General features: G+C 37.5%; 1 protein-coding gene across 1 annotated transcript in view; it reads left to right on the top strand.

Annotated features, from left to right (window-relative positions):
• LOC109534032 (calcium release-activated calcium channel protein 1) overlaps window positions 1-275 on the top strand; it is a 14041-nt gene that overhangs the window by 8827 nt on the left and 4939 nt on the right. The gene's annotated exons all lie outside the window — the stretch shown is intronic.

A 275-nucleotide genomic window follows, 5' to 3' on the forward strand; every position in this document is an offset into this window, starting at 1 on the left:
TAGTTAATCTATAAATGCCGTCGCCTTTCTTCGGTCTTATTCAATTCGTCACAAACTTTCTAGAGAGGCTAATGTTGAAAAGATTGACAATTGATTGAAAAGAAATTGACTCAAAAAGCCGAATATGGCAACGGAAATGCGATTCGCCCACTCGTTCTTGAAAAAAATTGATTTTTGCCTGTTGCAAACGAATTTTTGCATCTTTCTCAAACGTGGCTTGCAGCAGGTTGATTCTGACAGCAGATTTGGCTTTTCAGCACCATTTTAGCATAAAA

The sequence above is a fragment of the Dendroctonus ponderosae genome, unplaced genomic scaffold, assembly GCF_020466585.1.
Source record: "Dendroctonus ponderosae isolate FM_Combo_2020 unplaced genomic scaffold, Dpon_F_20191213v2 Dpon_F_20191213_12, whole genome shotgun sequence".
Lineage (NCBI taxonomy): Eukaryota > Metazoa > Arthropoda > Insecta > Coleoptera > Curculionidae > Dendroctonus > Dendroctonus ponderosae.